The 16,637-nt window shown below is 38.1% G+C and overlaps 1 long non-coding RNA gene across 1 annotated transcript; it reads left to right on the top strand.

The window, feature by feature from the left end:
- Nucleotides 1–11,259: 11,259 nt before the first annotated feature.
- LOC138880525 (uncharacterized) lies at nucleotides 11,260–13,479 on the top strand. The gene is made up of 3 exons (XR_011403259.1): nucleotides 11,260–11,833; nucleotides 12,164–12,230; nucleotides 13,225–13,479. It is a non-coding gene; the product is annotated as an uncharacterized lncRNA (long non-coding RNA).
- Nucleotides 13,480–16,637: the final 3,158 nt, after the last annotated feature.

Genomic DNA, 16,637 nt, shown 5'->3' with positions numbered 1-16,637 from the left:
GTCTTCCTTCGCAATTTTTTAAGGGTTTAACCATTTTTGCACTCGGAATTGGGAGCAAGAGAGGAATCAAAGAGACTTCGTTGAGGTAAGGATTTTGGACTTAAAACACATTCATATAGTAGAATTTCATGAATTTAGGGCTGTAACTAATGAGTTTAAAGGGCTAAAAATGGAAGATTAGGGCTTGAGTTTAAGAGGCCTTTAATGGAGGATTTGAGGGGTCATTTGAACACTGATTTTGATGTTGTTGATATGTATAATCTCGTGGAAGTATAAGGAACTCATTGATTTAAAAATTTCTGAGTTTCGAGAAGTGGGCCCAGGGCTTGGGTTTTTGGTAATTTCGGGATTTTTGCCCGTTATTGATTGTTTTCGCTTGGGCTTTGTTCCCTTAGCATATTGTGATGCATTCATTCTGATTTTGGATAGATTCGACGCGCGTGGAAGCCGATTTAAGGGGCAAAGGCATCGCGAGCTAGAGATTTCACCGGTTCGAGGTGAATAATGTTTGTAAAAGATATCCTAAGGTTTTGAAACCCCGGATTCGCACAACGTAGTGCTATATTGAGGTGAGACACGCGCTTGATGATGAACGTGGGGTCGTTTACTGTAGGGGATTGTGACTTGGTCCGTCCCGATTGACGCTTTCGCCACGTATTTAATTAAAACTTATTTGTTATCATCATTATTTGGACTGATTGCCATATTTGGGCTTCGAGCCAACTATTTGAACCCTCCAGGGATTTTTATCACTATTTCCTCATTGTTTTGACCTACTACTTGAACTCGGTCGCATTATTTTCCACTGTTGTACAACTCAGCCACTTTTACTCGGTTTTGAAACTAAAATGATCTATTAAATGATGTTTTGAGGCTGAGAACTATTGTTTTTACTAACGCCTGAGGGGCTTATGTGATTTCTTGACTGAGTATGGCCGAGGGCCAGATATGAGGATACTATGGGATCGGGCTGCGCGCCGCAGTAGTGTTATACTGATATTGATATGAGGCCGAGGGCCTAGATTTTATGCCACGAGATGGCTTGATATTACGCTTGGGCCGTAAGGAGCCCCTCCCGGAGTCTGCACACCCCTAGTGAGCATCGTCGACGAAATATATGGATCGGTCAGTACACCGCAGCGATATATAGATCGGACTGCACGCCGCAACGATGTTGGTACTGTTCTACGTATTTACTTTACTTCATCTATCTTCCATTATCTGTTGTTTGTGCTACTTCATGTGATATCTATTTGATCACCTAGCATTTATCTGTTAATTGAATGTTATGCCCGAGGGGCGGATTTTCGTGCTTATCTACACTATTTGTTTGCATTCATTTGCGTAACAGTTGAACAAGTCATTTTTAAAAAGAGGTTTAAACTGAGCTAAGATATTTTTCCAAGGATTTCACAATTTCACTGCTTTTATTCAAAGGGTTTTAGACTGCTCTATGCAGCATGTTGATGCATTTTTCGTGATTTCTTACTGCTCAGTTATTATTTACCTTTATAACTCACTGAGTTGGAGTACTCACTTTACTCCCTGCACCTCGTGTGCAGATGCAGGTATTTGTTCACCCGGTAGCAGGTTTTGAGCTGGTCGGAGGCTAAGTTATTAGAGTTTAGTGAGGTGACTGCCAGCGTTCGCAGCACCGCATCTCTTCCTTTTATTTATCAGTCCTATTTTATATGTTTCATGCCTTGCAGTTGTATTTATACTCTAATAGATGCTCATGACTTGTAACACCCCGGTTTGGGCTATGTCGGGTTGTACTTCCACTAATTATTATCATTTAATCACATTTAAACTGCTTATGAACTGTTTAACCGCTTTAAATAGGATGTATTGGGTTTAGTTGGCTGGCCTTGTCTTCACGAGAGGCGCCATCACGACCGGATCGGGAATTGGGTCGTGACATTGATGTTCAAGCCTTGGCCAATCGGTTTGTGAGGTTAGATATTTCGGAGCCCAGTCGGGTATTGGCATATGTGGTTTCTCGGTCTTCCTTATATGAGGCATCAGAGAGTGCCAGTATGATGATCCTCATTCGCTTGTCCTTAAGGACAGAGTTCAGCATGATGATGCCAGATATGTGACCATTAGTGATGATGGGGTGTTGAGGATGCAGGGCCGGATATGTGTGCCCAATGTAGATGGGCTTCGGGAGTTGATCCTAGAGAAGGCACATAGCTCGCGGTATTCCATACATCCGGGTTCCATGAAGATGTATTAGGATTTGAGGCAGTATTATTGGTGGAGGAGAATGAAGAAAGACATTGTGGGATTTGTAGTTCGGTGTCTCAATTGTCAACAGGTAAAATATGAGCATTAGAGACCGGGTGGCTTGCTTCAACAGATGGATATTCCAGAGTGGAAGTAGGAGAGGATCACTATGGACTTCGTAGTTGGACTTCCACGGACTTTGAAGAAGTTCGATGCTATTTGGGTGATTATGGATCGGCTGACCAAGTCGGCGCACTTCATTCCTGTGTGTACTACCTATTCTTCTGAGTGGTTGGTAGAGATCTATATTCGGGAGATTGTTCTTTTGAATGGTGTCCTAGTTTCCATCATTTCAGATAGGGTCACTCAGTTTACTTCACAGTTTTGGAGGTCTGTGCAACGAGAGTTGGGTACTCAGGTTGAGTTGAGCACAACATTTCACCCTCAAATGGACGGGCAGTCCGAGCGCACTATTCAGATATTGGAGGACATGTTGCGTGCTTGTGTCATTGATTTCGGAGGGTCATGGGATCAGTTTCTACCACTTGCAAAGTTTCCTTATAACAATAGCTACCAGTTGAGTATTCAGATGGCTCCATATGAGGCTTTGTATGGGAGGCGGTGTAGATCTCCAGTTGCTTGGTTCGAGCCGGGTGAGGCTAGGCTATTGGGGACAGACTTGGTGTAGGATACTTTAGAAAAGGTAAAGGTGATTCAGGAAAGGCTTCGTACGGTGCAGTCGAGGCAAAAGAGTTATGCTGATAGAAAGGTTCGGGATTGTGTCCTACATGGTTGGCGAGAAGGTTCTGTTGAATGTTTTTCCCATGAAGGGTATTATGAGATTTGGGAAGAAAGGTAAATTGAGTCCTCGGTTCATTGGGCCTTTTGAGATGCTTTGGAGGATTGGGGATGTGGCTTATGAGATTGCTTTGACACCCAGCTTGTCGAGTGTGCATCCGGTATTCCATGTTTCTATGCTCCGGAAATATATTAGGGATCTGTCTCATGTTCTAGATTTCATCACGGTTCAGTTGGATGGTGATTTGACTTATAATGTGGAGCTAGCAACTATTTTGGAGCGTCAGGTTCAAAAGTTGAGGTCAAAGGATATAGCTTCAGTGAAATTGCAGTGGAGAGGTTGGCCCGTGGATGAGGCTACCTAGGAGACCGAGCGGGAGATGTGGAGCAGATATCCTCACCTGTTTGAGGCTTCCGGTACGTTTCTTGACTCGTTCGAGGACGAGCGTTTGTTTAAGTTGGGGAGGATGTGATGACCCGGCTAGTTGTCTCATGGGTTCCGTTTCCCCCATTTTTTCTTCTTATTGCTTTGTCTATCGGTTCTATATGTGATCGGGTTGGTTGGCTCGAGTTCGGAAAGGATTTGGTAAGGTTTGAGACACTTAGTCTCGTTTGAGGAAGCTTAAGTTGGAAAAGTCAATCGGATGTTGACTTATGTATTAGAGGGCTCGGATATGAATTTCGATCATTCATATAGCTTCGGGAGGTGATTTGGGACTTAGGAGCGTGATCGGAATGAGTTTTGAAGGTTCAGCATAGATTTAGGCTTGAATTGGCGAAGTTGGTATTTTGGCCATTTCTGGTTGGTAGGTGAGATTTTGATATAGGGATCAAAATTAAATTTCGAGAGTTGCAGTAGTTCTGTTCTGTCATTTGGGATGTGTGTGCAAAATTTCAGGTCATTCGGACGTGGTTTGGTTGGGTTTTTTATCAAAAGCAGAATTTGGAAGATTTTGGAAACTTAGGCTTGAATCTGATGTGTTTTGTTTGATTCGATGTTGTTTAATGTGTTTTGAAGATTGGTATAAGTTTGTATAAGGTTTTGGGATATGTTGGTGCTTTTGGTAGAGGTCCCGGGAGGCCTCGGGGTGATTTCGGATGGTTGATGGAGAGTTTGGAATTTTTGGTGAAGCTGTAGATTTTCTGCTTCTGGTGTTTCTGCACCTGCGGATTGGGGACCACAAGTGCGATGCCGCAGATGCGATGAAGGGGGACACAGAAGTGAAAAGGACCTAGGGAGGCAGAAACCGCAGAAGCGGCTGGAGAACCATAGAGGGTTTCACCATTTTTAAATGCGAATTCTGGAGTTTGGGGTGATTTTGAAGAGATAATTCAAGGAGACTTCATTGAGGTAAGGATTTTGGATCTAAAACTCGTTCCTATGGTATTATCTCACGGATTAGAGCTATAATTAATGGAATTTAAGGGTTAACAATTAGGGAAACTAGGGCTTGGTATTGGAGACCTAGACTTGAGGATTTGAGGGACCATTTGTGGTCGGATTTTGGTACTTTTGATATGTATGAACTCATGGGGAGATAAGAAATCCATTAATGTGAATTTTATCGAATTCTGAGGCGTGGTCCTGGGGGTGGGGTTTTGGTAATTTCGGGATTTAAGTTGTAAATTGATTATTTTCGCATGAGCTTCGTTCCCTTAGCATATTTTGACATCGTGATTCTAATTTTGGATAGATTTGACGCGAGTGGAGGCTGATTCGAGGGGCAAAGGCGTCGCGAGCTAGAGATTCGACCGGATTGAGGTGAGTAATGATTGTAAATGATGTTCTGAGTGTATGAAACCCCAGATTGCAAATCGTTGTGCTATATTGAGGTGACGCACACGCTAGCTGATGAGCGTGGGGTCGTGCACTGTTGGGGATTGTGACTTAGTCCATCCCGAATGACTATTTTTCCGCGTATTTGACTGAAAACTATTTGCTATCATCATGTTTTGGGTTGAATGTCATATCTAGGCCTCGTGCCAACTATTTGAACCCTTATGGGATTTTTTTAATTGATATTTCCTCATTATTTGACTTTATACTTGAACTTAGTCATGCTATATTCTACTGTTTTCATAACTCTGTCATGTTTACTCTGCTTTAACACTTAAATGATATTTTAAATGATTTTTGGGCTGAGCACTATGTTTTACTGTTGCCCGAGTGGCTGTGAGATTCTGACTGAGTAAGGTCGAGGGCCTATGTTGTGAGGAAACACTGATTATGATTATGAGGCCGACGGCCTGAGATTTATACGCCACAAGATGGCTTGTTGATATGAGGCTGGGGCCTAGTGATGATTCCACGAGATGACTTGATATTGCGCTTGGGCCGTAAGGGGCCCCTCCCGGAGTCTGCACACCCCCAGTGAGCGCGGGTACCCATTGTGATGTGAGAGATAGCCCGAGGGACTGGTGTTGTTCAATGATCTTGCCCGAGGGGCGATCCTTTATGTGTTTATCTTTCTTATTTGCCTGTCAATTGCTTGCTTCATTGTCAAAAATACATTTTATGAAGTTTTAAATTGAAGTCAGTAATTTTACACATCTCACTGCTTCATTGCTTTACTTGCTTTTACTGCTTCCTTATAGCCTATAATGTGCCTTGCGTGATTTCTTGCCTTCAGTCTTTATTTATGATTATTACTCACTGAGTTGGAGTACTCACTTTACTCCCTACACCCCGTGTGTAGATTCAGGCGTTGTTGATCCCTCTAGCGAGTGTTGATCTTTCCAGCTCAAGCGGATTCAAAGATTCTCTAGGTAGCTGCCGGCGTTCGCAGCCCAGAGCTTCTTCCTTTATCTTATCTTCCTATGTTTTAGAGTTGTATTAGACTATATAGACCTTTCTTGTATCAATTGGATTGTAGATGCTCATGACTAGTGACACCCCGGTATCGGGCTGTATTGGGTTTTATTCTGCAACTGTAATATTCACTGCTTACTTTGGGATTATTTATTATGTTTTGGACTTAATTCTTATTGTTTAATTGCTTAAAACCGAAATGGGAAAGTGTCGGGTGGCCTTGTCTTCACGAGAGGATCCATCACGACCAGGTTCGGGTTTAGGGTCGTGACAATCGGTGTAGAAGTAAGCTCTGCGTACACACTACCCTCCCCAGACCTCACTAGTAAAATTATACTGGGTCGTTGTTGTTGTAGATTTATTATCCCTCTTTCATGTAAAAGCTCAAAAATGATGTATTGTTCTTGAAACCAAGAATTACACATGACAATTGGGAAGTTAACACAACTGGAACATCTCTGTTTCTATAACAACAACATCAATGGTATTATTCCCTATCAAATAAGCAATCTTCAGAATGTCTGACACTTGGATCTTGGATCAAATTACTTAGAAACTCCTGATTGGTCTAAAATGCAGAATATGCCTATGTTGACATATTTGAGCTTTGGTTACAATGAACTAAGATTAGAATTCCCTGAATTTGTACACCATTGCCATAATCTGACTTACGTCGATTTATCACTAAACCATTTGAACGGTTCAATCCCAGAAACAGTATTCACCAACTTGGACAAGTTTGAGTACCTCAATATTTCATCTAATTCTTTTCAAGGCTCATCGTCGTCAGATTTTTCCAAGTAAAAAGAATTTCAGCTTGGCAGCAACATGTTTTCTGGCTTAATTCCTGATGAAATTGGTTCGATCACCAGTCTTGGAGTTTTTGTACTTTTCAACAATTCATTTCAAGGAAAGATTCCATCTTCTATAGGCAGACTAAGAAATATTCAACAGCTGGATCTTCGATAGAATCGTTTGAATTCAACCATTCCTTCTGAGCTTGGCCTCATGTGTACTAACCTCACCGTCTTGGGCTTGTCATAGAATTCATTGGAAGGACCATTGCCTATATCCTTGACTTCTCTGACTGCATTAATATCTCAGGCAAAGTCCCAATAGTACCTCCTGGATTATGCAGCCATTTTACTCTTGAGGAGTTGACAATAAATGGGAGCAAATTCAATGGGAAATTACCATATTGCTTGAAAAATTGCACAGAGCTAAAAAGAATAAAGCCTGACGACAACAAATTATGAGGCAATCTTGCAGAGGCATTTGGAGTTCACCCGAATCTTCTTATCCTTTCTCTTAGTGACAACCACTTTTCAAGTGAAGTTTCACCTGACTGGTGGAAATGTGAAAATCTCACAGTACTAAGAATGGATGGAACCAAAATTACTGCTGTCGTCATCCCTTTGTCTATTTGCAATCTGACATCACTGCAAACTCTAGTTTTAGCAAGAAACAATTTGAGGGGAGCAATTCCACAATGTTTGGGTAATATCAGCGGCCTCCGCATTATATTTTGGATATGCACCACAACAATTTTTTCGGGACTCTTCCAACAACTTTTAGCATCGGAAGTGTAGTCAAAAGCTTCAACTTGCATGGCAATAAACTAGAGGGGAGAATTCCCCGATCTTTGCTAATTGCAAACAGTTCCAACTTCTTCATTTAGGAGATAATTACCTCAATGACACATTCACGATGTGGTTGGGAACTCTTCCAAACCTTAAAGTTTTAAGCTTGAGATCAAATAAATTGCATGGGGCCATTAGAACTTCAAGGATTGAAAACTTTCCTGAGCTTCGAATCATAGATCTCTCTTACAATGTTTTCACGAAAAACTTACCAACGGGTCTGTTTCAACAATTGAAAGCCATAAGAACAATTGATCAAACATTGAAGAAACCAAGATATCTTGGAGATGGGTATTACCAAGATTCTGTAACACTTGCAACCAAGGGACGAAATCTTGAACTTGTTAGAATTTGACAGTTTACACCGTTATTGATCTTTCAAGTAACAGATTTAAAGGACAAATTCCAAGTATTATTGGAGATCTCACTGCACTTCGTGTATTGACCTTATCTCATAATGGATTTCAACGTCATATACCAACTTACTGATTTGGCTAGTAATTGAAAAGCAAGTGTTTGACACTATCTTATTTTATCCAAATTTCAGATGTCAAGGATAAGAAGACGTTGGCGTAATGGATTTGGCTATTCCTATGTTCAAAGTTGCTTTATTAGAGAGTATATAATAATAATAATTATGTCATAATCCCGAATAAATTGGAATCAGTTTATATATATCATCATAGATTATATTGCTTCATTTAAACTCATATCGCTCTAGTGCTTTAGATTGCCGATTGCCTTATATTGAACTCAAACAAAGAGCTTTTGATTGATCTTGCGGACCTTGAACAATTGAAGGAGAACGCTGAACAAGCTGAAAAGAGTGAGGAAGACAGCCTGCGGCTTTTGTTCATATATTGCGTTTTTACTTTTTGCAATGGTCTCTTAAGCACTTGATAGTTTGTATTTTAACTGGTCTCAGCTGGCTAAAAGTACTTCAAAATTCGTTGTCATTGCTTGCTATATTTCCCGGGGGGAACATTTTCATTGAAAAGCCTGACATGAATACAATTGCTTCGATCGCAGGCTTACCAACTACTGCTGTAACCAATTGACCTATTCCAGTTACCATGTGTGTCAAAAGGTCTCATTTATTCTTTAGATTCGTCGTTAACTGCAGGGTGAACCAACATCTAAAATGATGTTTTACTGGCCCTCGTGGAATATGTTTGGATCAAGAATACAACTTGTCCATGAATCTGAAACCAAGAAAAGGACAAAAGCAATTCTTAAGTGTTTACATTTGTTTTTCTTCTTTTCCTGACTTATCTCATATTGCCTATCATGGGCAATATAGGTAAATCTTTTGATAAGAGCGAGCAATACCTATATTCATTTTTCAGCTCTATTTTGTGACATGCATGTCTGTCATCTGTGTTTACATTTGTTTTTCTTCTTTTCCTGACTTGACAATGTTTGCATTGATCTACAAAAGATGTAGTGCTCCCTTTTATGAAAAATTGCCCTGAGTGGTGTGGAATGCTCAATCCACCAAAAGTGTGAATCCTTATACTTTTACCAACTATCAAGAATACTGCCAATTGAATAAGTCATTTTTGAATCATTAATAAGCATTCTTGATAGTTCCATGCACTGTTTCTATAACAATGAATGGTGTTGATTTACACATAAAAAGTTTTTATTTTGTTGTTGGCCTACCACGCCTTGTACCTTTCCACTATGTTTGGCTTTTTTTTTTTTTTTGTCCTTTATTTTCATCTTCAATGTGATTTATTTTCCACTAAATTTGTTATCCCTCTTTCATGTAAAAGCTCAAAAAGAGATTGGGAAGTTAACACAACTGGAACATCTCAGTTTAATTTTTTTTAACAACAATATCAATGGTGTTATTCCCTATCAAATAAGCAATGTTCAGAATATGCCTATGTTTGACATATCTGAGCACTGTCGCCAGATTTTTCCAAGTTGTCCAAGTTAAAAAAACTTCAGCTTGGTAGCAACATGTTTTCTGGCTTAATTCCTGATGAAATTGGTTCGATCACCAGTCTTGAATTTTTTGTACTTTTCAACAATTCATTTCAAGGAAAGATTCCGTTTTTAATAGGAAGACTCAGAAATTTTCAACAGTTGGATCTTCGAAAGAATCGTTTGAATACAACCATTCCTTCTGAGCTTGGCCTCATGTGTACTAACCTCACCGTCTTGGGTTTGTCAGAGAATGAATTGGAAGGACCATTGTCTCATTTTGCATGACAATAAGCTATTGGGGAAACTCCCACGATCTTTGGCCAATTGCAAAGAGTTGCAAGTTCTTGATTTAGGAGATAATCACCTTAACGACACATTCAAATGTGGTTGGGAACTCTGCCAAAGCTGCAAGATTTAAGCTTGCGATCGAATAAATTGTATGAATCCATTAGAACTTCAAGGGATGAAAACATGTTCCTTGAGCTTCGAATATAAGATGTATCTTACAATGCCTTCACAGGAAGCATACCAACGAGTCTGTTTCAACAATTGAAAGCCATGAGAGTAATTAATCAAACATTGAAGGCACCTACATACCTTGGAGGTAAGTACTGCCAAGATTCTGTAACAATTGCAACCAAGGGGCTGGAGCTTAAATTTGTTAGAATATTGACAGTTTACACCACTATTGGTCTTTCAAAAGGGAAAATTTGTAACGACCCGATCGGTCGTTTTGAGCTCCGGCGCATCATTCAGCAGTTTGAGGCCATGAGCAGCTTCATCTCAGGTATATTGACTTGAGTGTATGGTCAGAATTAAAAATTCAGGAAGTTTGGAGTCAAAACTAAATGGAAATTCTCATTTTGAAAGCTTAAAATTTGAAGAAATGAACTAGGATTGGAATTTTGAGTAAAAGACCTCGGAATTGGGATCCGAAGGTTCCAGCAGGTTCGTATGATAATTTCGTACTTGGGCGTATGCCCGGATCGGGTTTTGGATAACCCAGGAGCGTTTTGGCGCCTACTGTGGAAGATAGCATTTTAGAAGAAATTGCATCAGTTTGGCTTAAAATGCATTTCAGTGTTATTGATGTCCGTTTGGAATTCCGAGACTAGGAGTAGCTCCGTATGGTGATTCTGGATTTGGGAGCGCGATCGGAAGTGAATTCGGAGGTCCGTAGGTCATTTTGGAGTCGTTTGGCTAAATATAGAAATTTGAAGGTTTTTGAGAAAATTCGACCGGAAGTGGAAATTTTGATATCGGGGTTGGAATGCGATTCCGAAAGTTGGGGCAAGTCCGTAATGTCGAATGTGACTTGTATGCAAAATTTGAAGTCATTCCTGAATGATTTTGGTAAGGTTTGAGACACTTAGTCTCTTTTAAGGAAGCTTAAGTTGGAAAAGTCAACCGGATGTTGACTTATGTGTTAGAGCGCTCGAAATGCGAATTTTATGGTTCAGATAGCTTTGTTAGGTGATTTGGGACTTAGGAGTGTGTCCGGAATATTTTTGTGATGACCGGTGTAGAATTAAGCTTGAATCGGCAAAGTTAGTATTTTGGCGAATTCCGGTTGATAGGTAAGATTTTGATCCGAGACTCGGAATGGAATTCCGAGAGTTGTTGTAGCTTCGTTATGTCATTTTGGACTTGTCTGCAAAATTTGAGATCATTCGGACTAGTTTTGACGTGTTTCGACATCGGATGTGAAAATTTGAAGTTTCAAAGTTCATAGGCTTGAATCCGTGGTGAATTTAGTATTTTTGCGTTGTTTTTGGTGATTCGAAGGAACAACTAAGTTTGTGTCATATTATGGGACTTGTTAGTATACTTTGTTGGGATCCCATGAGGCTCGGACAAATTTTGGAAGAGTTTTTGGAAGATTTTTGCCGTTTTGAGCATAAATGTAATGATCTAAAGGTTCATTTTTAGTTCTAGAGATCCAAATTTGATTCCGAGACTTTTGGAATTTTGATAATGAATTATAGGACTGCTCTGGAAATTTTGGTCTAATTTCATCAAGTCGGGATTAGGTTTTTGACACGAAACATGAGTAATTGTTTAACGAGCGAAATGGATATCGCACTGGGCAAATGACTTCCGAATTGAGTTTCGATTGAAGGGTTGTGTTCGTATTATTATTTGTGACTCATAGGAACATGAATCGTCTAATTCTGAGTTCATATGATGGAGTTAGAGCCATTTTAGTAAAAAATAGCTGTGCTGCAATTTAAATTGGCTGCTGGTGCATTTTTTTAGCAGCAGTGAACAGTAACCCGCGCGTGAACAGTACCGCGCGGGTGAACAGTAATTGCGAAAAATCTGGGCAATGAGTTTATATCCGATTTTGGGTCATTTTTCCACCATTTTCAGTCATTTTAAGAGCTTTTGGACGGGGATTGAAGGGAGTTTCAACTGAGATCGATTGGAGGTAAGTTTTATGAGTTAAATACATGATTTTATTGAAGAATCATCCTTGAAATCCATGAAAACATAGCCAAATTATAAGAAATTAGGGCTTGAGATTGAAATTCTAAAATGAAGATTTGAGGGGCCATTTGAACTCCGATTTTGGTAAATTTTATCTGTACGGACTCGTGGCGAGACGAGGAATCCGGTGATGTGACTTTCATAATTTTTCGAGAAGTGGGCCCGGGGCTCGGGTTTTGCAAATTTCGTGATTTTCGATATTTTTCGAGTCTTTTCGATTGGGTTATATTCCCTTAGCCTATTGTAATATATTCCTTGTGGTTTTGGCTAGATTCGACGCGCGAAGAGGTCAATTCAAGAGGAAAGGGCATTGCGGACTAGTCTACGGCTGGTTAGAGGTGAGTAATAGATGTAAATGTTGTTCTGAGGGTTTGAAACCCCGGACTTTCACATCGTAACGCTATATTGAGGCGTGACACGCACTCCATGGCGAGTGCGGGGTCGGATACTATTGGGGATTGTGACTTGGTCCATCCCGTGTGATGTTTATACTATACTGGTGATTGATACACATACTTCATTGATATTACTGGGCTTGATGCCATGTTTGGGGCCTTGTGCCGATTTGTAAAATCCTTCGAGGATTGATATTACTGCTTAGCATGATTTGCATATCATTTAATTTCAGTCCAAGGTTTTAAATGTTGTTTTGCAAACTCAGCCATAATTCTAAGTGTTGAAAACTTAAATGATATTTTTAAATGTATTCCGGGCTGGGAACTTCTGTTTTGTAAATGCCCAAGGGGCTTATTATATTATTTTCTGGACTGATTATAAAGTGACTTGAAACAGTGGTAACAATGACACTGTGTGATATACTTGAAACAGTGGTAACAATGACACTGTGTGATATACTTGAAACAGTGGTAACAATGACACTGTGTGATATACTTGAAATAGTGGTAACAATGACACTGGATGATATACTTGAACAGTGGTAACAATGGCACTGTATGATATAAATTGGTCAGGTAACAATGGCTGACCGGTCAGGTAACAATGACTGACCAAGATATTGCGCTTGGGCTGTAGGAGCCCCTCCGGAGTCTGTACACACCCCCAGTGAGCGCCGTCGACGATAAATAAATATGGATGGCTCGGGCTGCACGCCGCAGTGGGTACTGGAATGTACCATCATATGCATTGCATTGCATTCATGTATTTCTATTTATACTGTTGTTTAGCTGCTCAGTTCCATATGTTGCTGTATATTTGGATTTTAGCTTACTTTGTGTATTTACTGGATTTTCTTATCTTCGGACTGTAGTTACTTTTATTACTCACTGGGTCGGAGTACTCACTTTACTCCCTGCACCTTGTGTGCATATCCAGGGCAGTCTCAGGCTCAGTAGATCCAGTTGATCAGCAGATCCAGCTTCTGGGAGTATCGAGGTAGCTGCACGGCGTTCGCAACCATTGATCTTCTCCCTCCTATCCTATCTCTTTATTTCCGCATTATCATACTTTGGATATACCATGTATTAGGATGATATTCTGTATTCTAAAGGCTCAGATTCGTGACACCGGGTCCTAGTGAGATTATATTGTGTATTTTGTTAAATTCTCCAGTACTTTAATCTTGCTTAATTGATATTTCTTTCCGCTATTTTTGATAAATTGGGTTAAGTGTTGAATAATGGCCGGGCTTGCCTAGTAGTGTGCTGGGCGCCATCACGACCGGTATTTGGGTCGTGACAAAATTCCAAGTATTATGGGAGATCTCATTGCATTTCGTGTGTTAAACTTGTCTCATAATGGATTGCAAGATCATATACCGAAATCACTAGAAAATTTATGTGTAGTTGAATCATTGGACCTTTCATATAACCAACTTTCAGGAGAGATGCTACAAAAACTTGCTTCTCTTACATCTCTTACATTCTTAAATCTCTCTCACAATCATCTCCAAGAATGTATTCCTCGAGGACCTCAATTTCATACCTTTGAAAATAGCTCATATGAAGGTAATGATGGATTACGTGGATTCCCTGTTTCGGAAGGTTGTGGAAGTAGCAGGATGCCCGAGACAAACAACACAACATGTGTTTTGGATAAAGAAAGCAATTCTACATTTCTAAGTTAATTTAGGAAAGCGATTCTTATGGGATACGCGAGTGGACTAATTATTGGATTATCCATAGCTATTTCATGATTTCTGTTCGAAATCCCAATTGGCTTTCTTGGATTATTGAAGAAATAGAACACAAAATCACCGTGAGAAGACAAAAGAAGCAGCGAGGCCAAAGGCATTACAGAAGAAGAATTAATGGCGTCTAGACAAGTTCCAGTCGTCTAATATGTAATTTCAGATATATATTAATATTAAGCTCTATGTCTGATTCTCTTCTTAGTTTATATTAACTGATATTCCAGGAGATCACAAGTTCTAGCCGTGAAAACAACATCTTGTAGAAATGTTGGGTAAGACTGCATACAATAAACCCTTATGGTTCGTTTCTTCTCCGGACACCGTGCATAGCGGGAGCTTAGTGCACTGGGCTGCCCCTTTTTATATTAACTGGTGTTGTATGTCTTCATTTGAATATTTCTTGCTTTATTAGCTTGCTAGGTGTATCTTTATTAACTAGTGTCAGTACCCGCGCGATGCACGGTTGATTTGACAGAATATTAATCTTATAGAATTATGAACTAATATATTTTTATTTTAATAAATATTAGTTTTTATTTTCTTATTTGATGTAGTATGCAGAAATATAACAAATCTATACAAAATCGAAGGATACACATCATATAGTAATCAAATAAATTATTGTCCCTTATTTTATTTTTTTATAAAAATTAGCAAGTATTTAGTATTATCTATTTACTAATGTAATTTTTATAGTCTTGTCAATTGACTTAATATTTTGATACTACTTCACTTTTAATATAACATGGATATATATTTTCTTACTCTAGAAATATTTTTATTCTTAAAACGTATGTTATACCGTTCAAAATTCTCCAATTATCTAAATTTATCAATAATATTTTTGAGAGTTATTTATTTATCTTTTATTTTTTAATTAATTCAAAATATAACTATCATAAAATTATCCTTATCCCTCTCTTTTCGTCATTTTTTCTACTATAATATTTGATTAATTTTCTCAATTTGTAAGTTACTGATAATTTAAATAATGTCATATTTTTTTACTAAATTAAAATATTAAATTCATCAAAACTATAAAGAGATAAGCCTTTTATTATTTGTATAAAAAAACTACCAATATTTTTAAGAATTATTAATTTATTATATATATATATATATATATAATATGCTTATCTTATGTATAGATATAGATTTGAATGGACAGTTTTTTATAATTTATGTTTTTTATTATTAAATATTTTATTTTATTATTTTATAGATATTTAAATTCAAAAATAATAATCAATTACGAAATAACTAATTATTTTATAGACATTTATATTCTAATATGTAATTTCAGATATATATTAATATTAAGCTCTATGCCTGATTCTTTTCTTAGTTTATATTAACTGATATTCCAGGAGGCCACGGGTTCAAGCCGTGGAAACAACATCTTGTAGAAATGTTGGGTAAGACTGCATACAATAGACCCTTATGGTTCGCTTCTTCCTCGGACACCGTGCATAACGGGAGCTTAATGAATCAGGCTGCCCCTTTTTATATTAACTGGTGTTGTATGTCTTCATTTGAATATTTCTTGCTTTACTAGCTTGCTAGGTGTATCTTTATTAATTAATGAGAATTGTGATTATATATTCTGTATCTGGCTCTTTCATTTTAACTTGTATGAATTAAATGTAGGCAAGAATGTGTCCAGTTAAAATACCAGGAGAATGGGAAAAGACTTTGTATTATAGATGTTTACAACAGCTAATGCCACAAGGAACATGAAAATTAATAGATGCTTTTGAATAATTTTTTTTTGTGCCGTAAATGTTGCTGTCATTTTTTCTTTTTCTTTTGTTTTTAAATAGAAAAAAGAGAATAGATTATATTCCTTAGTTAACATATGATTACATATATTGCTTAAAGGTGCAATTTTCGTATTAAGTTATTTTATAAAAGGTGTAATATTTCCTACAGTGAATTGTTTTCTATTTTCTTTCAACAAAAAACAAAAAAATATTTTTATTTTAACAACACTCCGAAATAATTATATGGCATAAAGAAAAAACAAATACTGGAAAATAACAGAAAGAGGTCACTCTAATCATTGTTGTGCTTATGAGCTTATCTTTTCTACTATTTGAGTTGCTATTGCATTTGTATTTATTTAGCAGACTTTTATGACTTTTAGCCCTTAATTAACTGCATAAAATAAACTTACTAAACATGTCTAACATCAAAGTGAGTATTATATTTTTGTAGCTAACATTTAACATTTCCATGGAGAGACTAGTGCATTGACTTACTATATATCACTCATTTGGAATTGTCCCTTCTTTTCATTCTTCACTAAGGATGTGTTTGGTATGAAGAAAAATATTTTCCGTAGAAAACGTTTTTCAAGAAAATGTTTTACTGGAAAACAAGTAGTAATCTTGTTTATTTTCAGGTGTTTGGTGTGCTAATTAAGGAAAATGACTTCTCAAGAGTATTCATAAATAATGTAGATATAATAAACATGCTTTCAAACCAACAACCTTCCGGACTCACAAATTTCATAAACTTTCAACCGCTAAACTTTTAAAACCGCGGAATTTTGAACCCGTAAACTTTATAATTTCGAAACCCGTAAACTTCCAAACAC

Source organism: Nicotiana sylvestris, chromosome 10 (assembly GCF_000393655.2).
Source record: "Nicotiana sylvestris chromosome 10, ASM39365v2, whole genome shotgun sequence".
NCBI classification, from domain to species: domain Eukaryota; kingdom Viridiplantae; phylum Streptophyta; class Magnoliopsida; order Solanales; family Solanaceae; genus Nicotiana; species Nicotiana sylvestris.
The sequence above is the reverse complement of the archived record's forward strand: the minus strand, read 5'-3'. Positions and strand labels throughout refer to the sequence as shown.